This window comes from Diceros bicornis, chromosome 2, assembly GCF_020826845.1.
Source record: "Diceros bicornis minor isolate mBicDic1 chromosome 2, mDicBic1.mat.cur, whole genome shotgun sequence".
NCBI lineage: Eukaryota > Metazoa > Chordata > Mammalia > Perissodactyla > Rhinocerotidae > Diceros > Diceros bicornis.
Window position 1 is genome coordinate 81,235,719 of NC_080741.1, and position 24,631 is coordinate 81,260,349.

General features: G+C 47.1%; 1 long non-coding RNA gene across 1 annotated transcript in view; it reads right to left on the reverse strand.

Moving 5' to 3' along the window:
• LOC131419046 (uncharacterized) overlaps positions 1–9,730 on the reverse strand; it is a 319,591-nt gene extending 309,861 nt beyond the window's left edge. The window contains exon 1 of the long non-coding RNA XR_009223130.1: positions 9,666–9,730. This is a non-coding gene — a long non-coding RNA (uncharacterized LOC131419046). The remainder of the gene's footprint in view (positions 1–9,665) is intronic.
• Positions 9,731–24,631: the final 14,901 nt, after the last annotated feature.

A 24,631-nucleotide genomic window follows, 5' to 3' on the forward strand; every position in this document is an offset into this window, starting at 1 on the left:
TCCAAAGCATTCATCTTAGTTTTCATAGAAATGATAACTTTGGCACTTTTATCTAATTGGACTACATGATATTCAATTTCGTTCATTTAATTATTATTTAATCCTTTTAATTGAGTTGATTTACTCCAAATTACAACACAACCAACAGAAACAAGCTTGGGAGCAAACTCAGTCTGCTGGACAAGCACTCACCTCAGGGAGCAGATACGGGCCGGGTGGGCATGCCCACAGCCTCACTCGGAGGGCTTCTCTGAGGGGATGCGCATCATCCACTGGTGGGGAAGTCGATTAGGTGGGCTCCTCCGAACTGTCTGTCTGTCTCACGAGGGAGATGGAACAAACACAGAGGGGCATGAATGACAGAAGTGCTAAGGGTTGGCACAAAAACAGACCTGCCCAGGTGGAAGGGGACAGTGGATGCTGCGGGTACCAGCCACATCCTCTCGGATGCACGCAGTGGGACCACCAACAACCAGCGCCTGCATCTCCTTACGTGGGGCTTTCTCTGACTACCATGCCTTTCTCCGGCCCAGAGTGCTGGGAGGTCTCTCCTGGATCACCTTCCACAGATGGCTGGCGGGAGCTAGTGTATAAATTCCCCAGCCCCCTTGCCCCTGGTAGGATAACTCTGGGGTGTGTGCTCTCCACGTTTCCCCAGAGATCCCTGCAGGACTTAGCTCCCGGTGCCCGCAGGGGTAACTGGCTAGATAACACAACCTGGATTGGCTCTCCCCGCCCTGTCCTACTTCTCAACTCCCCCTAAGATGTTTCTTGCGATTACCTCCCAAATAAACTACTTGCTCTCAAATTCTTACCACAGGATCTACTTCTGAGAAATACTAAATTAAGACCAAGAGTATTAATATTAGCTTCCATGCACTGAGGCTTTAAATATGTGCTTGGAATCGTGCCAGGCAGCTTACATGATTATCTCATTCATCTTCACAACAATTCTCCAATTGGAGATAATAAGGACTACTGTTATTATGGTCAGATAAAAAGCGGAGGCTCAGAGAGGTTAAGTAACTTGTTCAACAACACGCAGCTAAAAAATGGCAGACATCAAAAGATGAATGATAAACAAATTGCAGTATATACATAAAATGGAATATTATTCAGCCATAAAAAGGAATAAAGGACTGACACATGCTAAAACATGGATGAACGTCAAAAACATCATGCTAAGTGAAAAAAGTCAAACACAAAAGGTTGCACATAGTACAATTCCATTTATATGAAATACCCAGAACAGATGAATCCATAGAGAGAGCTCAAATAGGTGGTTGCCATGGGCTGGGGGGAGGAAGGGACTGGAGAGAAACTGCTTACTGGGCACAAAGTTTACTTTGGAATGATGAAAACGTTTTGAAACTGGATAGAGGCAGTGGCTGCAAACCAAACCATTGTGAACAAACTAAATGCCACTGAATTGTTCACTTTAAAATGGTTAATTTTATGATCTATGAATTTCCCCTCAATAATTGTTTTTTAAGGCAGAGCTGGGAGTTTAAACCAGGTCCAAGAAGCTCCTACATCAGAAATTCTCAGTGTGGTCCCAGGACCAGGAGCAGCACCTGGGAGCTGGTTAGAAATGCACACCCTCAGGCCCCGCCCCAGACCTCCAGAGTCAGAAGTTCTGGGGCTGGCCCAGCAATCTAGGTTTTTAACAAGCCCTGCAGGAGATTCAGAAATGCTACAGTTTGGGGACCACTGCTTTCTCCCAGAAATCAAAACAAGTCTTATTTTCAGCAACACTCAGCCAATCTCAGTCCAAACACCTCACATGAAAATGAAATATTTGCTGGATTCACTGAAATTAGAACTTCAAGGGCCTGTGCGAGTGAGGGTTTGTGTGTGTTTCAGTCATCACGCACCCAATCAGGGGGTCCTTTCTCTCAAGGTGAATGGATACTCTCCAAAGCACAGACGAGAGCTGGGCTCATGGCCCTGGCAGGAGGCGCCCCGGCCGGCCCTGCATGTCCATCGTCATCGCACTGGGGGAGGCTTGGGGCAGGCTGGGACATGTGCTCACCAGATCGGCTGAGACCAAATCAGTGAATGTTTCCCCAAGAAAAACCAGGAGGTGGTTCCAGGGCCAGGCCAGAACTAACGCTCGTAAATATCCCCTCGATTCCTGGGCCAGCCCCAGGAGTTCCGGATCTGTCCCTTTTTCAGTACCAGGAAAGCAAACCCAGTGAATTTACTAACAAAAGCAGTTAGGTATAGAATCAAAATTATGTTCATTTTTATACTAGGTTTAGACTTTTAGTTCAATTCCAGGGACAAACCTCTTGAAAGCAGTTCATTCTGAAAACGAATTCCTAATGAAACAGCCAAAATAACCTAACCTAACACACAGGGTTCTCTTTCCAGTGTTCTATGGAACGTTAGTTCCTGAAGATGTTAACAGAAATGTCTGGAAAAAGGGTGTGTGGTCAAGTGACCTTGAGAAACGGTACTTCCTCCACTCACCTTTTGGAGACTCACAACATACATCAGCATATTAAAGGCTCTGAGAAGTCCTGCAGCACAAAACTCTGCTTAAATGTGTGTATTCCAGGCTGTCACAAACCCCAAACTTATGTAAAAGGTGGCAGAGCACAGTGGTTACGGACAAGCCCTAGAACCAGTGTCTGGGTTCATATCCTGACTCAGCCACTAGCTGTGTGACCTCAGGGAAGTGAGTCACTCTCTCTGTGTTTCAGTTTCTTCATGACAGATGCAGAGGAAAACTGACCAAATTCACTGAGATTTTATGGGGAGTGGCTGAGCGAACAGAGAGAAAGCAAATGTATCGGTGCCTCACACCACTTAGCATGTAGTCAGGAAATGTTCGATGTGTGTACACACACAGTTTTTAACTCCTTAATTAGTTCAATACAACATCTTGCAGAACCCTAGTTCCATTGGGTACAATTTAGGAGAATTATGCGATATGACCTTCCCCTCACCTAGAAAGCAAAGGGCACTGAGGTTTTCCCCGATGAACAAGAGAAAGCTCTGAACCACTTGTCACTTTAAGTGACAAATGCAATGCTGGCCAGTGAGTGTGAATTCGTAATTCTGGTTGGAGCCCTTCACCTATGTGCCCGTTCTTCCTGTTTTCCAAATGCGCAGAGAGAAGCAAAGAGAGGAAATTAAGGAGAAAGACTTCCAAGGACAACTATGAATCTAACACGTCAGGCCACAGAGAACGAGGCACGGGGCATCTTCGAAGTTTGTCCACAGCCAGTGTGATGGGACGAACTCCCAGAGATCTGGCCGCGACACAGCAGCAAAGCTCTGTCCCTCGGCCGTGAGCAACAGGAGAGGCTAAGGAGAAAATCAACATCCCTGCTCCGGCCACAGGAGGCTCCATCTCCAGGGGCCAGAGGGAACCATGTCCTTTCAGGCCACCACGCTGGTGCAGTTCACGCCCTCTCACCACGGAGGCTGCTGCCCCTCAACACCGAGGTCCACATTTTCACTTTCTACTCTCTAGGTTTTTACATCTGAAGACTGCTGCTTCCAAAATAAGCAGAAAAGAGGAAACAATAAGGAATTTTCCCAATTCTACAGCCTAAGAAAACTAAGTAATGCTTACAAGCATCTCATGACGCTCATGAACTTCTCATATTTATTCGAGAAACCTTTCTCGAACCTTTGTCATGTGTTAGTGCCATCCCAGGACTGGGATTATGGCAGAGAGCAAAACAGACAACGTCCCTGTTTTCCTGGAGCTTTCAAATGACCAACTCTGGGCTCTGTGTTAGCCAGGGAGGGATGGGTGGGAGCTGGGTGAATAGTCATCATTGAACGATTACTATGCGCTAGCCCTGGGCTAAGCACTTTACATCCATTAACTTATTTGCTCTTCACAGCAACCCTGGGCGGACATTACTACCTTCTCCATTTAATAGATGTGAATTGAGACTCAGAGAGGTATAGCCACTTGCCCAAAGTCACACAGCTGGTGGAGACCGGCGCTGGGCGGGGACTGATCTTAGGCAGTCTGACTCCAGAGCCCACATTCACCCACACTACAGCTTTCAAGAGAGAACAACATATAGAAACATCTTACCTTCGCTTCTTTCCCTTTTTTCCCCCCAAATAAGAATAGCCTTAGTGTTCTGATTCCAAAAATGATATAAGAAGTAACAACATTCTCTGAATTATTTTATATTCTTGAAATGATCATGTATTGTCAGGGAAAATTTTTTTATTATTTTTTTCTCAAAACAAGGATAAATGCCAGTTATATAAACTCAGACAATACAAAAAGGTATTTGTACCATTCATTTAACAAAGCTCTGAGCAACTGCTGCATGGGACACACAAAGGAAGGTGACTGACACCACGCCCACCTTCCTGGGATTGATAATCTGGCGGGGGAGGACTGCGCATGTCACAGGGCAGCCTGGCCTGAGGGATTCAGGGGGGAAAGTTCTCCAAGGAAATGAAGACTGAGCTGCTAAAAGAAGGAGAAGCAGCAAAGCCTATATGGGTGGGCCATCAGGGAAGAAGATTCCCAGCAAAGGAAAGAGCCTGTGCAAAGGCCCTGAGACAGGAAGGGACAAAGCTGGTTGGAGGAAAGGAGAGACAGCCATCGAGCTCTGAGAGAGAGCAGATCAGGTTGGCGAGATGGGGATGGGTCACACAACACAAGGCCTTGTGAGCAGGTCACGTGAGGTCTAGAAAGCTTCATCCTCAGAACAGTGGGCACTACTGAAGAGTTTTAAACAAGAGAATGAAAGTATAAATCACCCGAATCGCACCATCCAGACATGACAGCTGTTAATATTTTGCCGTGGATCCTTCAAAATTTTTTTCTAGGAACCTATACTCACCAGCATAGAACTACAAGCTGTTCCAGTGCAGCACCAGTCTACACAGTCTCTTTGCTAGTCTGCTTTTTCCTCTTAACAATAATGGTGGTCATCATTTTAGGCCAATGAATGTGGCCCTCGGTCATTATTTTAATGGCTCCCTGGCATTCCATCCTATTAAGAGATCAAAATTTAGTCAGCCAGCATCTGTTGATAAACAGCTAAGTTGTTTCCATTTTCCTCCATTGGTGGACAAACCACAACGACCATCCTGGCACAAGCATCACACAGGAGTTTTCCTTCAAACTCCACGTAGCTGAATTCTCTTTCCCTCGACTCTTCGGTTGTCCCCGAGGCCTGCTTGCCCTTGATCTGCAGGTTTGGTGTCTGAGTGCGAGTTAGGTTAAAAAAGATGTACGGCTTGATTTGGCAAGGGGGAAGATGGCAGATTCTACCCTGATCCAAACCAGATGGAGGAACTCGGGCAGAGAGCGAGAATAGAGAGGGAATTGGCAGCTGGCTCCTCCTTTGGGAATAAGGGAGGCCAGTAAGGATGAACTAAATGTTTAAAAAAAGGTGAAATGAGCTGGAATCCAGCCACAGGCTCATCTTGCATCCGACAGCGGCACGTATGTCTGGGAGCTGGACGCTAATGGGAGACTGTCCAGGGGAGCCACAGTGTAGGGGTGAGGAGCATGGGGTCCACAGGCCCGGCCCATCTCGCCCACCGTGGCCTGCCTCTCTCCCCCTCGCTCACTGTGCTCCAGACTCCCTGGCCTCCTGTCTCTTCCCCAAGCCGGCCAAGCCTGTCCCATCCCAGGGCCTCTGCACTGTCTGGGCCCTCCTTCTGGACTGTTCCTGCCACATCTTCTCATGGATGGAAACTTCTCATCACTCAGGTCTCACTCTACTGTCCCTCTTGCTTCACCAAACATCCTATTTAAAATGGTCCTTCTTCCCTGAACCCCCATCACTGTCAAATCTCCCTCTTTATATCCTTCAGAGGGCCCATCAAAAGTATCTTCTTCTTTATTTTGTTTACTTGTTTACAGACTGCCATCCCTTCCTAGAGTGGAAGCTCTGTGAGGACAGGGATCTCATCTTCCTTATTCCTTACTGTAGCCCCATCACCTAGCGCACTGCCTGGGACAAAGGACACGCAATACACGTCTGATGAACAAATGAATGAGTGCAGTCATACAGAACCAGGTTCAAATTCCAGCTCCGCTACTATATGACCCTGAGTAAATATTCCACTATTCTAAGCCAGTTCCTTATTTTTAAAACGGGTGTGATAAAAACTCCCACTTCCTTTGACTGTCATGAAGATTAAGCAGGATGATCCCATGAAGCTGAAAGCCCACCACAGCAAGGGTCGGCGCTGGGGAAGTGGAGAACAGAACTCTTTCCAGAGGAAACCCAGCCACGTCAGGCACCGTCGCCACCTTCAGTTCTTCCCCAGGCTTCCAAAGCCATAATTTTACCCAGAACAGTACAGCACAGGTCTCTTTATGGCTGCAGCAGACAGTTGAAGATAATCATCAAACAGGTTCTGGGAACCAAAATGTTATTAATTGTCACTTGTTTACAACTCGGCTCAAAGATCATTTTTTAACAATTAATAGGGCCTCCAAGGCAGGCTCTGACTTACTTATTAAGGCAGGAAACAAGCCCCTGTGCTCTGTTCAGTTAGAGCAGTAAATGCCAATGATTACAGCCAAACTGGTCCACACCCACAAGCTGACCGGTAGTATTAATTGTTGACAGAGCTTAATATTTGCATTATTAGATGTGTCTCTCCTTGAATTCCCAGCAAGAAACCTCTCGCTTTATCTCATTAGCTGCTCCACGTGTGGAGGGGAGGTGACAACTCCTATACCGTACAGGGTTGGTAGCAACCAGGCCTCCCTTTTCTCTAGAACAGAAAGGAGGAACCAGGTAGTTTTCAAAGCATAGTGCTCCTTCTGCTGGTCATTCTTCAAACTGCAACCCCAGTATCCACACCACCCCTTCCCCCAGAGCCCGCTCCCAGGGAACGATGGGAATTGGCCCGGGGACACACAGACGATCTTTCACTCCAACTGAATGAAGGATAACCCCCTCGCACACGTGACTTTTATTAAGTTACAGGTGGGAGGAGGGAGGGTAATGGGTACAGACTCTTAAAGTCTTGGGAATTAAGGCTTATGCCAAAATGAAGCCACACCTCAAATCCTTTGCTGTGGATTTCAAAGCAAACTTGAACCCGGAGGGGAAGGGGGTGTGGAGGGAGTGCTCGGGTTTGTTTATGCTGAGCAAGAAAGGGCTTCCTGTTCCTAAGAAGTCAGGATCTGAGTGCTCAGAGCTTCCTCAGGCTGCCAACGTTTCTTAGGCAATCCCCTTTGATGGTGCAAATTTATGGAAATACACGGAGGTGATTTCCCTGGATATCCACTGGGCAGAGAATGAAGGGAAATTGAGGCTTGGGGCAGAAAGTGGGGATGGATCCTGCCAGCCTGAGACAGATGGCAACTGTGGGATGCTTGTCTGGACCCCAAAGGCACATCCCAGATCATTTGACTATGGGGGTGCGGTGGAGAGGGGGTACCCGTGCTGCTGGAAATCAGATCGCTGGAGAAACCACATCAAGTTCACTCCTCTCAACAACTGTTTTTTAATTTGTAGAAGAAACCAGTCTCCTTCCCTCTTTCTTGATACAAGTGGAGTTTGCTGCTGCCAAAGTCGAAAAATGCCCAACTCTCCCTCTTACCCTGTTCTGAACAACAGCTAGACTCCTTCCAACTGCCCATCATTCCTGCCGATCAGAATTACCCCTTGTTCATCATTAAGTGACCCAAAACTAGACGCTAGGCTGAAGCCCGACGGGAGAACAACTGAATAAATTACGTATGCCACACTGTGGAATATTACACACCATTAGAAAGAACGCACATAAACCACATCCATGGACCTGGAGGGATGGCGGTCTAGATTGTTGAGGGAGAAAACCTGTCGAGTTCTGTGCAGGACACCTTGCAAGTGGGCATCTATGTTGTAATGTGCTTGTATGAACAAGAGAAGGCAACACTCCAAATAGCTAACATGGGCTACCTTAAGGGGTGGGATGGGAGGGAGAAGACGCATTTTCTTTCTACCCTGGGTATCATTAGTCTGTTGAGAAGACGATCCAGTCCATCTGTGGGCACCTTTCCCGTGTCAGGTGGATCCCAAAGGCTCCTCCTCGAAGCCTTTCCCTCTCTCTCCATAATCAGGCACCCTCTCTCCCACCTGTATTCCCCCATGGAGCTTTGCTGTCAGTTTTCTTTGGCATGTGGCCTATGACATATTTTGTCACCCATACACTTATCTGCCCCTAGATTTTGAGCATTTGCAAGACAGGGAAGGAGCATCATATTTAGAGTCCCTGACCTAGGCCAGCCTGGCATGCAATGGGCACTCAATAAATGCTTTACAAAGCTCGGGAATGGGAAGAATCATTTAATAAATGATGTGGGGATAAATTGCTAACAACTGGGGGAAATGAATGGTTTAGAACCATGCGCCCAAATCAAACTCAAGGTGAATTAAAGAAGTCAGTTTAAAGAATCAAACAGTCTATTGAAAGGATTCTCAAACTTCAGGGGGCATCAGAATCACCTGGAGGGCTTGTTATAACACGGATTTGGGGCCCTAGCCCCTGGGTTTCTGATTTTGTAGGTCTGCGGTGGGACCTGAGCTCTTGCATTTCTAACAGGCTCCCAAGTGATTCTGATGCTGCTGGTCCAGAGACACACACTGAGAACAGCTGGTCGATGATCTTAGGGTAGAGTACTCCGTTTTAAGCAAAGGAAGAAATTACAAGCAGAAAAGTGAGATTGGACCAACGGTTCCTAGACTTGGTTGCCCATCAGAATTATGCCCCACCTCCAGGTTACTGAAATATATATTCCCGGGCCCATCACCACTGGGAGCTGAGGATGGAGCCCAAGACTCTGCATTTTTGAACAAATTCTCCCAAGCGAGTCTAAGGCGCAGCCAGGGTTGGGAACTACTGGATTTACCTGTACATAATTTAAAACCTTCTAGGATAAAAAATAACACTAGAAGATAAATGAAAAAACAAAGGAATAGGATTTGCATGGAATGTAGTAGAAGACTGAGTGACTCTGCTATCTAAAGAGCTTGTTCAAATGTTTAAGAAAAACTTCGAAGCCCCAGTAGTTAAATAGGAAAAGACCTGAAAATTAGCAGCCACCAGAGCAATTACCCATCAGTCCCCTCTGGAAGCCTCTGGCACTTTCTGCAGATAACTTATCAAATAATTCCCAGTGCTCCCCTCGAATGGCCCTGCATGCACCCAGAGGGAAGGTTTCAGAGCCGAGGGGCCCTTCACTGGCTTGCTTCCAAACACCCTGCCTCTGCACTTCCAGAAGCCACTGGAAGAGAGATGTCAATAGCAACCGTGACCTAACAGCATCAGTAGCAGCCGCCCTAGCAAGTTCCCGCTCCGAGCCAGGAAAGGACCAAAGCCACTGAACACCTGTGAGGATGTACTTCTACTTTACGGGAGGAAACGACTCCGAAAGGTCTCAACAGCAACAGTGGCAGAAACAAAAGGAAGTTCGAGTCTCACCCCACTGCCGTTCTTTAAGAATGACATTTTCTCCTCTATGTGAAATACAAAGCAAGTGCAGCTTCAGGACCCACCCCGTGAGCCCCTGAATGCCCCCCAAGTCAGCACTTATAAAACCTACATGGATGCCACTCACTGGGCCCCAGCCATGAGCCTCTCACTTCACCCTCATAATGAAGCCGGGAGATGGTACAGTTAACCCATTTCACAGACATGGGGAGCAAACTCACAAGAGGGAGGCGATTTACCTGAGGTCGCACTCGATGGGGTTCTTCTCGCCGTTTGAAGAGTCCAGGCTGCGTTTTCTTTTGTTTGTTTTCCAAAATAAAAGTTGCAGCTTCAGGCGCAGGTGGATGTAGTTCCCCATCTGGAGCGCCCCCGCTCCACCGCGCTCCAGCGAAGGCCCGAGGCGGCCCCACAGTCCGGGCTCCGGCCGCGGGGTGGCCGCGGGGGGGCAGCAGGGAGCGGGCTGAGGCGAGGCCGGGTCACCGCCCGGTCGTGGCGAGGGGCATGCCGGGTAGCCAGCCCCTCAGCCTCGGGGAAGGGGGGCCCCGGCGCTGCCCAGCTGCCCTCCTTCGGGGCTGTGCGGCAGGGCGGGAGCGGGTGGAAGCAGAGGGCAGAAGGGCGGCAGAGGAACAGCCCACTCTCCACAGACCCTAGGGGCTGCCTCGGGCGGGTGCCCCTCATCACTCACACCATGAATGGTTTTTAGCATAAGCATATCCCAGATAGTGCATGGGACGTACTTATACTAAAAAAATTATTCACTGCGTATCTGAAATGCAGATTGAACTGGACATCCGGTACTTTACCTGGCAGCCCTATTTTCCTGCCTGCCAAGCCTCGGGGCCTAGAACTAGGCTTTATGGACTGGCCGGAGGCCCCTGTAACAGCCTCCGACAGCAGCCACCGCTGTCCCCTCAGTTGATGAGCAGAGCTGCTCTGGGTCACGGCAAGCGCTGTGCTAAGCACTTGACGTTTCCATTATGATCTCTTCCTTGACCCCTAAGTTACTTAGAAATAGTTTTACATTTCCAAACACGTGAGGGCATTTTCGGTTTGTTTTTAATTATTAATTTCTGACTTGACCGCACGGTGGCGCCAGGGCTGGCGCTGCTCTGCTCTGCCTCATTCCCGCCACTCGGGCTGCCCTGGAGGGCTTAGTTCTGCTCCTCAGGTGGAAGTTGTGGGCTCAGAGCCCAGGCAGGCCAGGGGCACCCCCTTTCTCCTTCTCTTGCCTCCCGTCTTAAGGAGCAGAAATAACCCCTCCCCGTCCCCACACGGCAGGCACACGCCAAGCACAGGGAAGTCGGGACCCAAGCTCCTCTGGAGCGCGTGCGCGGCTCGTTTCCAGGCGTTCCCCCAATTGCTGGAGAGGAAAGGTGAAGGCGCCCTGGCGACGCCCTGGCCCAGTGGTTCTCCCGCTGTCTGGGGATCAGAATCCGTGGGACCCTTATTTAAAACTCAGGTTCCCAGGACCCCCCACCAGAGCCTCAGAACCCCCAGGCTGGGGCCGGGCACATACATTCAAAGCTCTCCAGGTGGGTCTGATGCCCACGCTTGGGTAAAAACCGCTGCTCTGGTCTAACCCCTGCGTCATAGAGCTGGGAAACTTAGACCCAGGGGGGCAAGTGACCCAGCAGGTTAGTGGCAGGATTGGAACAAGGACTCAAGGTGGGACCCCAACCCCAGCAGCCTCCTTAGGATTTCTTTAAAGCACCTTTGCGCTGCATCAACATTGTGTCCTCTGAGATTATTGGTTTATCAGCCTGAGTTGTTTGAAATAAATACACAGCAACACAAACTGCCAGGCTGGAATCATAAAGGCCACCAGACCGTGGGACAGGCCAAGCTGTTCCAATAAGACACGTTGCCTCTTTTAATCCTCATGACAAGGTGAAGAGGCAAAATTATGATCGTGCCCATTTCACAGATTGGGAAACAGAGACCTTGAGAGGACACCTGATTTGGCTAGGCTCCGGCAGAACTAAGGCACCACCTCACTGCTGCCTCCAGTTCCCTACTAGTTTCATTTCAACAACGAGGACACGGAGGAGAAGAGCGGTGATAAGACTTGCCCAAGCTCACTCAGCTCCAAGTGAGCAGAGACTTGAACCCACAGCCCCCGCCCCAGAGCCCGTGCTCTGAAACACTGCACTGTGCCCCTTCATGACTTCGTGTTGGGTTTCCCTGCCTGACAAAAGGAAACCTTCACAGAGGCAGGTTTTAGCCCTTTACAGAGAGCAAAACATTTAAGGATCAGATCAACCCCGTGAGGGAGGAACTGTTATCATTCCTATTTAACTGATGATTCCTGACAATAACACATATTGGGGCCTATTATGTAGCAGGCGCCTCGCCAGGTGCTGTTCATGCCTCTTGCCGTGTAAGCCTTTCAACAGTAGGTCCTGTTTCTCTACCCACTTTAGAGATCAGGAAACTGAGGCTTGGGGACGCGAGGAACCTGCTCAAGTTTGCACAGCTGCTAAATGGTGCAGCGGCCTTCGCTCTGATGTGATCTGTCTCGAGAATGCAAGCTCCCTGAGGGCGGGGCTCCAGCTTTGTACACCGTTTTTCCTCTGGATCATGCACAGTGGTGGGCGCACAGTGGCGGGCACACAGTAGGTCTTCAATTAATCCAATTCAGTGCAATTAAATCCAACTCCATACAACAAAGTCTGAAACATTTAAGCCTCTTCTGAAAACCAATAGTACATGCCATCCAGACCTCACTTCTCCAGGCCCCAACACAGGGCCTGGCACCCAGGAAGTACCCAGAAGATAGCCAGGGAATGGTAAACAGTCTTTCCTCCTGTGTGTCCTTAGAGAGGATCTGCAGAGAGGCCTCTGTTAGCTACGCAGCAAGCCCCGGAGCAGGCAGGTGGCCCTTCGGAGAAAGCAGAGCAGGGAGCGGGCACATTATTTTGAAATGGCCGGAGCTGGGGACTTGCCTCCCTGGGACCACGCTCCCCTCCAGCACTACCGGTTCCCTCTCCAGAGCCAGAAACCTGGGGGGGGCTTCCAACAGCCCCTCCTGCCAGCCAGGGCAGGAAGCATGGCCTCTGGCTTCACGATCTTCAGATTCACAGTTCAGTGCCCTGAAGGGACTTGGTCTAAAGCCATGCGGTGCTTCCCGTTGGGCTCTTTAATTGGCTATTGTCTGTCACACCTCCCGCCCTGGAGACCAGGGCCTTCTCCAATCTCATGTTGGGCAGCAAGGATTTACCTCTGTGAAGGCTTCCTTTTGACAGGGAGGGAAACCCAACACGAAGTCATGAGGGGGCACAGTGCAGTGTTTCAGAGCACAGGCTCTGGGGCGGGGGCTGTGGGTTCAAGTCTCTGCTCACTTGGAGCTGAGTGAGCTTGGGCAAGTCCTGTCACCTCTCTGCCCCTCGGTGTCCTCGTTGTTAAAGTGAAGATAGTGACAGTACCAGCCTTGTAGTGTCAATACCAGGCTTGGGCACGTGGTAAGGCCACTGTAAGTGGTCAGTCTCATCACCACTACCATCCTTGTGCTGTGGTTGACGCCAGAACAGTGTGGCCCTGAATGGCCTTGTGAACACGAGGCCTTGTGAACAGCAGGTGCCTGGTGGTTTCCTCAGGGCCACAGGGGCTGGCGCTTTCTCACTCATCATTTGGGGAGGGCCTCCTATGTGCCAGCAGGAAGTAAACACCCTCCTTGCCCTCTAAAATTGTCCAGACTACTGGCAAGGGAAATATAATGTAATAGATGCTAAAAGACAATTTATGTGCTTGTTCGCTTATACCCCATCTTGGTTAAAATAAAAAACGGAAAAAAGGAAGACCTTCACTGATTAAAAAAAAAAAAAAAGGGAGGCAAAGGGAAAATGAGAATCAGAAACTAGAATGGACCAGAGTGAGCTTGGTGCACTGGGTACGCACCATGAATCCTCATGTCAGCAACGGCAGACACCAGGCCTGCCCCCGGCAGACGCCACTGTCGGTCACAGCACTCTAGTCTGTGAGCCAGGACACAGCCTCAGAATCTCTCTTAACACGTGTTCCAGTGATTTCACTCTACCTGGGATGTTGTGTTCAGCTCAGGGTGCCCGTTTTGAGAGGAATGTTAACTAACTGCAGTGTGCGTGGGGCTGGAAGGAGCATTGAAGAAGTAGGAGCAATTGATCCTGAGAAAAGAAAACTGGGGTTGGGGTGGAGATTGAATGCTGCCATCTAATACATGACGGCCTATAGGGAGAGGGTCCGGGTGTCAGACAGCGTGCCAAGTTACAGGAAGGGAGACGTGGGGTTTCATCCACAGGAGACATTGGCAGTGACTGGAGTGCCTGGGACTGAAATGAACTTCCGCGGAGAAGGAAACCGTGGAGCAGCGGCTGGGCTGCAGTTGAAGCGTCAGCGGGCGGCATGACGCCAGTGTCCCCATCCCTGCCCCCACACTTCAGGGCACCCCCATCCAGCACCTGCATTTCTCCACCTGAGGCTCTCCCCCTGCACCCCTGCTCTGCTGCCCACGAGGCAGGCCAGAGGCCCAGGGAGGTACCCTCCCTCGGGAGCGGCTCTTCACCCATGTTGGTGGGTAAAGACCTCAACTGCCCCCCTTAGGGCGTAACTCTGCAGTGTGGGGTCTACACTGTCCCCTGGGGCTCCCAGCAGGGCCACGACTCGGTGAGGCTGGAGAGACGTTCCCACACAGGGCCATGCAAACTTTTAAAGCCTAAGAATTATAAAAGTTCATCATCAAGTGCGTAAAAATTTTTTTTTTTTTTTTAATTTTTGAGTGGAAATAGTAGTCTGAGCCTGAACCCCATCCCACATGAGAGAAGACAACTTAAGTTCTCGTCACGTTCAGATTTTCCGCATGACTTCTGGGGCTTTCTCCACCTCTTTGGGTTTAACATCCAGGCATTCAGCTGGTTTCCCTGGGCCCCATTCTCCCTCCTGGGGACATGCCAGATACCCCCAGGGTACCCAGGGCCCCCATCCCGGCGGGCAGACCCTCTTTGTCTCTCTTTGCTCAGCTCCCTCTGGAGCCAGCAGTCCCCTGTTCTGTGAGTTTCCATCTTCTCTGGAAACCCTGTTTCCGTCTGTGCTCACAGCTTTAGAATTGCACATTCTGTTCCTCCTCCTCACAAAGGCCCCCACATGGGGTGGCCCCCAACACAGGATGCACGCCTGAGCGCGTCCACAGGTGAGCCAGGAGGCCGGAGGGCGCCTTGGTGGATCGCTGTCCATCCCACTCGCTCAGCTGTCCAGCGGGCACTGCAGACTCAGTGTCTTCAAGTCCTGACTCCCGGAGGGGCCCTGTGCGGGTCTCCCCCGTCTCCATATCTGGCAATTGCTCAGGTCAAACCTGGGGGTCACCTTGGCTCATTTTTCTCTCACAGCCCATATCCAACCTGTCGACAGATCTTGTCAGGTCCACCTTCAAAATGTATCCAGAATTTCACCACTTCTTTCATGCAGATCTTTTCTCTCCCTCTCTCCCCTATTCCTCTCCATCGCTCTCAATTTCTGTCTCCTTCTCTACATGCTGTTTTATTGTCTCCACAGGACTTTTCACTTTCTGAAATTATCTTGTTCATTTGTTTCCTTGTGTCTTTATTTCCTGTCTCCCCCCTCTGAAACGTAACTTTGGCGAAGACAGGGACGCTGTCTTGTTGGCGCCTGGGTAAATGGATAAATCAAGGAACCAAGAACTTGCATTCTTAAAAGCAGGCAGCAAACTCAGCTTCCAGCAGCGGAAAATTGAACATTGAGGTTCTGTCCTTCCTTTCCATTAATGCTCTGCCTCCGTTTCTCAGCTGGCTTTCTTTTGGGTCCCTGTCCTAATTCTCACACACCTGAGTGTGATTTACCCCACTTCCCTTTCAGACGGCATTGTTTGTCCTTCAAAATGTCTTTGGCACATTTCACAGCAAGGCTCTGTCGACAAGGCTCCAAAATGTGTCTACATATCTTCTGTTGTGGTTGCTTTAAAGTTTATTGAATTGTGTTGACAGGACTGTCACATCTCAAAACTTGTTGCTGACTAAAAACATATGCAGGACCTTTTCTCCTTCTCTTTTTCTTTATTTTTATTTTTAAAGAAAAACTCCACCACCGTCTTGCAACTAAACATATGACCACAAGAGGACACCACGAGGCCGCGCTTCTGCTCCGTGTAAAAGTGGATGGAACATTGAGAGACCTGGCGGAGGTGGTGCAAAACGCAGGACCCTTATTAATCTTTCTGCATTCCGTGATCTGCTCTCTCAGTGGTAGTACCCCCTTCGGGGAGCAGGCTTAGAACACTCAACTCTGGTACAACATTAGTGACAAGAATAACAACAAACGATAACAAGCTGCAGAAATTCTTCCAGTTAATAGGAACGTTACGAAGCACCACATTAACTCAAATATGCTTCTTTCTAAGTTCTTTTATCAGGGTTGAGCAAAAGTGTATAAAGATCAAGAACTATAAGCATAAATCAAAGACATCTGAAACTGCAGTCAATTACAGCCTTCAGAAGAGCTTCCTCTGTGATAGAATCTCCAGACACGGTGATAGAGGAGTTGGAAGGGGTGAAGAGGACTCAGGCCTCCTTGTCATAAAGAGGGCCCTTCACACTCCATCAACTTCTTAGATAGTCATGACCTCAAAGAGAACTTTGGACCTTCAGTAAAACTGTGAATGGGATGGTTTGATGGATTTGGAAGAAGCAGGGAGAGGGAGGAATAGGACAAGAGTTTAAAGATACAGGTAAATGTTATAAATTGCCCTTATATAGGTTGAAGCCAAAAGGAAAACTGAACCTTTGACATCAGAGAACCCCTTTCAATATTTAACTAGCTGTGTGTCATTAGAGAGATTAATTTACCTCTCTGAGCCATGTTTTTCTTTTCATCTCTAGAATAGGGATAATAACAGTACCTACTTCCACGTGGCGAGGTTTAGGAACAGTAAATCTAAATCGCCTGATGCATACAGATGCCGAAATGGCTACACCAATGACCATTTGTTTCACATGCCCAGGCTGGACGGGTGGTATGACTTAAGAAATGCCACTTTGGAGTATCAATTTAAAAAGAAATGTCTCTATGTTGCTATAGGTTATGAATTGGGTCCCTTTTGAAATTCCTCAAGAGGTTGCCAGGAAGGATTTCAGTAGTTTTTAATTCAAATTAATTCTTGAAAAGTATAACCTCTTGATAATCGCCATTTGCTTCAGACATTCCTACCACAGAGCATTGAGATGTATTTAAGGACCTACTTTTAGGTTTTGTTGACATCAACATCAGGCCAATGGCTGAAGTAAAAGCATCTGGAGAATACTTTAGACAGCATTTGAGTGACGCAGGTTTCAGAGAACATCCAGAGCCTGCTTAATGCAATGTTTGGGGGGCGGGGGAGAGGGGGATGCAGAAAGCTCACCTCCTGCTTTAAAGGAGTCTCTCTCCATAAAGCAGACAGGGGCTTCAACAACAACAGATACCCTAAGAATTCACTGGAAGATCACATCAGCTAAACTGAATTTCAGCTTTCTATCAACCACAAGGTGTGGGGCCCAGAGTTGGGATTTTATTAACAAGTACATTTCTGCTTTCTGCTCAGCCAACCTCACGTGTTGGTTTTCACCCTCGTGCTGGTCTCCTCACAGGAGAAGGTGGCTGTTCCCTTCAAGACTTGGGTCTGATTACATGTAGGCAGAGGAGGTCAGGTGAGGGAAGAGAAAGGGCAGAGAGTACAGAGCAAAGAACAAAGCACTTTCTCCTCGTGAGGAAGCGCTCTCTGTGGACTTCTGCCTTCACGTCATTGGCCAGAGCTGTATGACATGGCTGCGCCCAGCAGCTGGGGGACCAGTGGTCCCTTTCCAGCCTCCACAGTAAAGGCAGGCAAAGGCAGAGGGAATGATAAGGGCTTTGGAGTATTAATAGTCTGCCAAGGGGTCCAACCAAGGGTTTTCAATGTTTTATGTTACCTATTAGACACGAACACACACCACCAACTCTCACCTACTACCTCCATCATTTCATTAAAAAAAGGAGATTTTAGCATAGCAAAAGGAGGAAAGACAATCTCAGAATAATGATCTGTTCTATACATTGCATCCATTTAGTTATATAAAAAAAATTCTCCACATTGTCCTTAGTGTCTACGTTTCTTCAAAACCCACTGAAAACTTCAACACAAGTGGGCACCAGTCCTGGGAACGGGGTGGGGCATGGCTGCCCCACGTCTGCAGTGAGACAGGCGTGCCACAACACCAGAGAGCCTGTGGCTTTTGGAGACTCAACACAGGAAAGTGTTGTTCAGATTTGTTCATGCACGTGACTATGGAAAAAATTCTAGGAGAATTAAGTCTTGTTACCAACTTTCACAAGCTGTCATAAATGGAGATGTAGATTATTAGGCCAAACTAACACATCTGTTTCTGTTCCATATCATGATTAATATTCTACTCATAAAAACCAGGTTGGGACCTGAGATTCCAACTCCTGAATGAGACGTCGGAACTGACGTGGGAGGAGGGGAGATGTCTTCAGGAAGGACACATGTGCCGCCAGCTGTGTCCTCGAAGGCCTTCACAAAGAGCAGACGGGGTGAAGTCTTGACGGAAGTGAAGACACAGAGTCAGTCCTCCCAGCACGGAAACCCTGGACTCAGGCATCTGGCTGATGCAAACTTGGGTGGCTCTCCCCGCACTGGGCCCCAACTGATGATGAAAACGTCATGGATGGTAGCTCCAATGGGGTGTGTTGCTGTTTCTCTTCTGAGGAGGTCATGTGGCCAGGTAGTTTGACTATTTCCCTCCTTTTCCCCAAAGAAGATTCTGCACCTCTCACAAGAAATAATCCCATTTAGGGGAAGAAAGCAATTTTCACCTGGAAGAGAAAACAGACCTTAAATCTGTTGTCGATGGTATTATAGGTTATTTCTCCATTAGACAAATTCTAGGCATTTCAATGATTGGTAGCAGCCTTTGAAGTCTGTTTTTCTGCTAATTTTCCCCCAACCTCAGTTAGGTTCTGAATTCTCAAAAGTAGGACCAGGCTAGTCATGAGTGACTACAGACTCGGAGGACGTTAAGTATGCATTAAAACAGCAAGCCCTTAGAACAGAGGTTGGCAGATTTTTTCCGTAAAGAGTCACATAGTAAATATTTTAGGTTTTGTGGGCCATATGGTCTTTGTCACAACTACCCAACTCTGCCCTTGTAGCGAGAAAGGAGCTGTAGACAATATATAAAGGAATGGGCGTAGCTGTGTTCCAATAAAACTTTATTACAGACACTGAAACTTGAATTTCAAATAATTTTCATGTGCCACAAGGCATTTCTTTTTTCTTAAACCATTAAAAATGTAAAACCATTTTTACCTTACCAGCCATACAAAAACAGGCAGTGGGCCTGTAGTTTGCCTACCCGTGAGTTAGAAAATGAAATAGATAAAACACTCTGGAGCAAACTTAAGGAAAACATGCAAACCTACATGAGGAAATTTACAATTTTTTTGAAGTCACAGAAGTAAACTTGAACAGAAGATATACTATGTTTCTTGGTTAGAAAGATCCAACATCATAAAGATGCCAATTCTTCCACAGTTGATTTGAATATGTATTGTGATCAAATTAAAGTACCAATGGATCATTTTTCTGGAATCACACAAGCTGATTCTAAAGTTCATATGATATAGTTAAAAGTACTGTATAATAAATATATTTGAAAGTTTCTAAGAGAGTAGATCTGAAATGTTCTCAGGACAAAAAAGAAATGGTAATTATGTGATGGGATGGAGGTGTTAGCTAATGCCACAGTGCTAATTACTTTGAAATATGTAAATGTATCAAATCAATACATTGTACACCTTAAACTTACACAATGTTATATGTCCATTATATCTCAATAAAACTGGAAAAACGTTCATGTGAAAAAACAAACAAGCAAGATTAGGTCTGAAAAACCCAGAAAAAGAAGAGCAATGAAGAGAATCAGCTGTACTAGAAATTAAAATACACTAAAATATTTGCAATTAAGCCCATGTGGCATCAGCCCGTGAGTGGACAGATAGAACAACAGAACAAAGTGGAAAGTCCAGAAATAGACCCAATGACCCAGGAATTTACTATGTGATAAAGGCAGCATGTCAAATTGGTGTGATAAAGATTAAAAAGAGCTTTTTAATAAATGATGTTGGGCCATAAAGACACACTTAATTCTAACTTCACACTACACATCAGAATAAACTCCAGGTGGACCGAATAGTCCACGTAAGAAATGAAACCATATAACTTAAAATGGGGGAAGCCTTTCTAAAAATAAATCCAAAAATAATTTAAATCTACAACCATTAAAAGAAAAGACTCACAGGCCCGGCCCAGTGGCATAGTGGTTAAGTTTGTGCGCTGTCCTTTGGCGGCCCAGTGTTCACAAGTTCGGATCCTGGGCACGGACCTACACACCACACGATATGTCATGCTGTGGCTGCGTCCCATATACAAAGCAGAGGAAGATTGGCACGGATGTTAGCTCAGGGCCAATCTTGCTCACAAAAAGAAAAAAAATAAAAAGAAAAAACTCATAAATTCAACTACAGAAAAATAACTTTTTTGCTTGTGATTTTTTTCCATGCAAAGACCAAAGGAAAAAGACCAGCTGGATTAAAAAATGATTGTAACTCCTATCACAGAGTAAGGGTTAATTTCCATAATGTATAAAGAGTTCCTTGAAATACTAAAGAAAAAGACCAACAACCCAATAGGAAAATGGGCAAAGGACGTGAACTGAGAGGTCACAGAAAAATACCAGCGGCCCTTAAACACGTGGGAACCCACACCATTGGTGAGGCCGTGGGAAACAGGCACCCTCATAAACAGCTGGTGGGAGGACAAAATGGCATAACTCTTATGAAGGAGAATTTGCCGGGAACACCCAAATTAGTGAAGCAGTTGTCTTGTGACTCAGGATCCCACTTCTGGGAATCCACCCTACAAACACCGCTGAGCATGAGTCAAATGATGTATTTACAAGGGTATCCACTGAAGCCTTATTGTAGCAGCAAAAGATTGAAAACAAGTGTACATCGCCCTATGAGATACAGTAAAGAGAAAATGAAGATGATCTCTTGTCTTGGGTGTGGGGTGAGTGCCAAGATCTATTAGGGGAAAAAAGCAAGGAACACAACAGTATGTTTAGTGTGTTACCTTTGGGGAGGACTGGGAAATAAGACTATAAATTTTAATTTGTTTGTATTTGCATCAGGAAACACTGGAAGAAAAAGGACCAAACTAACAAAAATGGTTACCTACAGAGGGTTGGGGGGGAGCACGATGGGGACACGTGTGGAAGTGAGTTTTATGTCATCTTGACATTTTAACCATTCAAAAAAATCTAATTAAAAAAATGATTTCACTTGTTCATTTAAAAAAACTTCTGGGGCCTGCCCGGTGGCGCAAGTGGTTGGGTGCACGTGCTCTGCTGTGGTGGCCCAGGGTTCACCAGTTCGGATTCCGGGCACGCACCGATGCACCACTTGGCAAGCCATGCTGTGGCGGCATCCCATATAAAGTGGAGGAAGATGGGCATGGATGTCAGCCCAGGGCCAGTCTTCCTCAGCAAAAAGAGGATTGGCAGATGTTAGCTCAGGGCCGATCTTCCTCACACACACACAAAAAAATTTTTAAAAATTAAAAAACTTTTATTGAGCAATGTCCTCAGCTCATATGAAGACCTGGGTGGGGGTGGAGGTTGGGGAGTAAGTAGACAACGTGAACGCATGGTCATAAATGTGTATATTTTTACATATTGAAAAATGAATCTCTGAATATCTGCTTTGGTGTAAATGGAAAATAATTCAGTTCCGTTAGTAAGAAGCCAAATCTAGTTATTAATTGGAAGTGCAGGAGTATGAGAAAAAGAGATCGAAGAATTAGAGGGACACTATTCAAGATGCAAGTGCATTCTCAGAGACCGACAGTCACTACCTTCAACAGAGCAGAGCCCCTCTGGGGGGCACACCACCACACTCAACACAAAATGTCATTTCAGAGACACCTTATTTAAAATAGGACAAGCCTGCCCCACTCTCCATCCTCCTCCCTTCTTGATTTACATCCATAGCACTTATCGCCGTCTTACATATGTTTCTGCTTATCTTGTTTGTCTTCGTTAACTGCTGTATCCACAGGCCCAGCCTCATGAGTAGTCCCTGAATAAATACATACGGATGAACAAAGGAGCAGGTCACTGCCTGGATTCATTGATGGCTCTTTCTGAGATGTTTGATTCCAGTATGCTCGTTTTATCTTCTCAGAAATCTGGATGCATCTCTCAGTTGCTGTAGGCCAGGGGCGGTTGTGGCCACTGCAAGAGCACGTGCAAAGTAGTCATCACTGTTCGTACTGCTGTCACTCCAATCGAGCTCTGTGTGTGGCTGGTACATGCTATGCGTTGAAATTAATCGCCACTGAAAATGTGTCTAAAAGGCTTATATACTACGATTCCACATTGAGACAAAAAGTTATCATGCCCCTCCAAAAAAAAAGTTATCATGTCCTGAAAGTCGTGGAAACAGAGCAGCAAGGAATAAATCTGACATTAGTAAAGAAAGTCATTCCTTCTCAGAATGACTGAAATTCCATATTTTCTTGCCAAGCAACAACCACGAGTTTTGCAGAGCCTAAGAAAGGGAAATACCCACAAAGAGGTGAAGCTGTGTTTTGTTAATTGCAGGATGGCCCATCACAAGCCAAAGCGGTGCAAACAATAGAGAAATTACAAAATTCGTTAGACGACAGGAAGTTGTCAAGCCAGGAGGGACTGTGGTGACTGGCCCTTGCACTGTGCAGGAATATCACTAAGCATGTGTCATATTCCAATGGGGGGCTTATTTTCTTACTTTACAGGAAATAACAGTGTGTCTTACAATTTTAGATGGCTTGAAATATAGTGTGTGGTTTGCCTGACAGATAATTCCCCATCCTCCCCTCCACCACATCCCCAGGGGCAAGGGGTCTATTTCACACATTACTTAATAATTCTTTAAGGGATAAAGTTCAAGGGCTGGTTTAGTTTTGTTTTGTTTTTCCTGGGGGAAGCGATTTTAAATGTCCCAGTCTCAAACTGCTCAAACTGAGCAAGCAATGGCTGCAAGCGAAAATATCATGAGATCACTTAAAGGGGCGCTGGTTAAAGAAATCATGGTTCATCAATACACTGAAATACTAAGCAGCTGTTGGGACGGCTGGGGTGGCTTTCTAGGTCCTGATGTAGAAGTATCACAAAAATACCTTAAATAGGGAATGAAAAAAGGCAGAGCGTCTCAATGTGTGCAATGTGCATTCACTATGGAAGGGGGTGTCAGGGGAGAGTGAGGGATAAACATTTCACGCTTGTAACAGTATAACACTGTCTTTGGAAAGATACAGCAAATTTCTTCAAAATGCTGGTTTTTGAACTTGTATGCATGTAGTGCTTACTATATGCCAGACCCTATTCTAATGGTTAATCCTCATAACAGCCCTATGAAGTGGGTACCTCATCCTCATCTTACAGACACGCAGAGATCACACAGCCAGCAAATGGCAGAGCTGGCCCAGAATCCTTGCTCTTAACCACTATGCCCTGCTGGTCAGAGCACGTGCCTGGGGCTTGAAGAGGAGGGTATAACTGAGGGATTGGGAAGCAAGGGTAGCAGGACAGAAACAGTTTGATAGATATGATTTTGTTCCACTTGAACTTTTGCCAGCTGTGCATTATCTAATTTTTAAAATAAATCTTAAAAACAGGTCATGTACTCAAAATGTCTAGCTAGAAAAACATGGGTGATAGAAAAAACAAGGTGAGGCTAGATGGTGAAGTACATGGAGTATGAAACTGAGAGCCTGGGTTTGAGATGACGAAGCCTTGGATGTACCTCAATGTAGGCAAGTCTACGCGGCTCTGAGAGCCTCCGGATCCCTAGAATGGCTTCCTCTCTGCTGCCCTCGTCCTGATTCTACAGGCCTTCCAAGACTAGGCAGCACCCATGCACAGCGGATAAGAACCAACGGGCTTTGCAGTCAGGGCCCCCTACTCCCATCCTGACCTTGCACCTCAAAGGGTCCCAGGGCAAGCTGCCTTTCTTTACCTCAAATATCTCATCTGTAAAATGGGGATAATATTGAGCATCTCATAGGGTTGATGGGTAGATTAAATGAGGTAATGCACGACGTGTGCTAAGGACAATGTGGAGCATCAAGTGCTCAATTAGTGCTCGCTGAATTATCCTGGTATTGACCAGGACTGAAGCCTCGACTTTGATTCCAGTGAAAGCACCGTGTTCCCCAAAGACAATACAGATTTTCCCCTCCCCATCTCTCCTCTTTATGAGAAATGGCAGGTCCTGGACTAGATCTAGCTTTATACCCACAATTACATTGAAGCTCCCAACAATCCGACCAGGTAGATACTATTATTTCCCCCCAACTTTAAAGATTTATTTATTTATTTATTTCCCCCCAAAGCCCCAGTAGATAGTTGTATGTCATAGTTGCACATCCTTCTAGTTGCTGCATGTGGGACGCGGCCTCAGCATGGCTGGAGAAGCGGTGCGTCGGGATCCGAACCCAGGTCACCAGCAGCAGAGTGCGCGCACTTAACCGCTAAGCCACGGGGCCAGCCCTCCCCTCAACTTTATAAATGAGGAAACTAAGGCTCAAAGAAACACTGTGACTTACCCAAGGTGCCTCCGTTGGGGACTGGGAAGCTGTGACTTAACCCTGTGACTGCAGCTCCCATGCCTCTCTACTCTGCCCATTACACCCTGCTACCTCCCTCGTTATCCTGCTCATCTCTCGAGGCCGAGCTGAACCTCATCTCATCTGAGGAGCCCTCCCAGACTGCCAGAACTGCACTGAAGTGTCTCTCCTGTGCTTCTCTTCAAGTTACATGGCACCTTTAGCTAAAAACTTGCATTGCTTACTGTTCTCCAAGGGTGACTGAATTCCTCACAGGTCAGAAATGGACTGAGTCTACTCTTTTAGGCCCCCAAATACATAGCAACTCATACACATTGCCACCTAACAAGAAACAGGTACATTTTTTGCATCTGTACGTCGTGTGTACCTCTTCTTTCCTCCATTTGTCACAATAAGTGAAAGTGGATAACCATAAACGCATTACATGGAATTCAAACTGAACACTCAAACACGTGGAATTCTCTCTGTGGTCTATTAATTTTTTAGAAGAAACTATGAAATATATTGGAGACTTCTGTC